Genomic DNA, 1,511 nt, shown 5'->3' on the forward strand with positions numbered 1-1,511 from the left:
TATGCTCCATCATATTAATTTCAATCTTGAAGGTTCTATTCTAAGGCATTAGAGCCTTCGAGATCAACCTTCCGTTTGAGTTCAGAATTCTCATCATCTTGTCTTTGATCGACACCTTGTAGTTCTTTTCAACTAACTGCCCTATGCTGAGCAAATTACTCTTCATTGCTTGGTATGTACAACATATTTGACATTACTGACCTCTTGCCATCTTTCCTCATAATCAAAACATCACCAACACCTTCAGCTGCTAGAGTGTTTTCATTTGCAAATTTCACCATATTCTTCATTGAGGGTTTTATGTTGACAAACCAAACTTTTCTTCCAGACGTGTGTGATGAGCATCTTGAGTCCAAGTACCACTGGTCCTTGAATCTCTCATCTTCTCTTGTTATAACCATCAACAACGTCTCTTCTTCTTCATGTTTCGCCAGCTTTGCATAAGTTTCTTGATTCTTTTGATTTTCTGGACAATCACTAGAATAGTGACCATACCTTTGACAATTGTAACACTGAATTTGACTCTTGTCTGGCTTTTGACCACAACCTCTTCCTCTAACTGCAACACCACCTCTTTGGTTGCCTTGGTTCCAGGGTTTTCTCTGATTCAACCAGTTTCCTTCTTGCTGATTTCGACCAGTCGAATTGTTGCAACCTCCTCTGACTTTGTTGTCATTCCAGCTTCCTTTGCCTTTCATTTCTTTTGATGATTGAGCCCACAAAGCCATATCACTCTTCGACTTTCCTACAACTCTTTCATCCATTCTTTGTTCATGAGATTCAAGCGTCCCTTGAAGCTCTTCCTTTGTCAATTTTGACAAGTCTTTTGACTCTTCTATGGCTACTACCACGTGGTCGAACTTTGGAGCGAACGACCTCAAGATCTTTCCAACAACAGATCTTGATGTCAACACTTCTCCACATACCTTGATTTGATTCACGAGTTTCGTAACCTTGGTGAAAAAATCAGTTATGCTTTCATTGTCTTCCATCTGAAGCAATTCATACGTTCTTTTGTGAGTTTGTAACCTCACCTCTTTTACCTTCTTCGCGCTCGCTGACTCTGCATCACTAACCTTTTCAAAGTTATCTGCATCAATAGATTGATGGATTATAAAGAGAGCTTTATAATCTTTCTTCTTCAATTCTTTATGTGCAGCCTTTTCTTGATCCGCCGCAGCTTCTGCAAGCGTTGCTACTCCTTCCTTCACATGATCCCAAAGATCTTTATAACAGAACACAACCTTTATCTGCTTGCACCAATTTTCATAATTGTTGTTCTTGAGAATCGAAAGATTTGCTGGAAAATGCCCGTTTGAATGATTCGTTGCCATGGTGATTTTCTTCCCACAAATCAATTAACTGGAGCTCTTGATACCAGATGTTAGAAATCTCCCAAAACTTATGGAGAATTTCAATCAATTTTGATGAACAAGATTGTAACTACTCACATAATAACAACGAAAAGAGAAGAACAATGGAGAAAGAAAGAAAGTAAAGAACGATGAAGG

At 38.8% G+C, this 1,511-nt stretch overlaps 1 long non-coding RNA gene across 1 annotated transcript in view; it reads right to left on the reverse strand.

The window, feature by feature from the left end:
* Positions 1 to 1,480: 1,480 nt before the first annotated feature.
* The window catches only part of LOC127121385 (uncharacterized), a 1,076-nt gene continuing 1,045 nt past the window's right edge, over positions 1,481 to 1,511 (reverse strand). Inside the window, exon 2 of the long non-coding RNA XR_007803435.1 lies at positions 1,481 to 1,511. This exon is cut by the window's right edge and continues 207 nt beyond it. This is a non-coding gene — a long non-coding RNA (uncharacterized LOC127121385).

Source organism: Lathyrus oleraceus, chromosome 2 (assembly GCF_024323335.1).
Source record: "Lathyrus oleraceus cultivar Zhongwan6 chromosome 2, CAAS_Psat_ZW6_1.0, whole genome shotgun sequence".
NCBI lineage: Eukaryota > Viridiplantae > Streptophyta > Magnoliopsida > Fabales > Fabaceae > Lathyrus > Lathyrus oleraceus.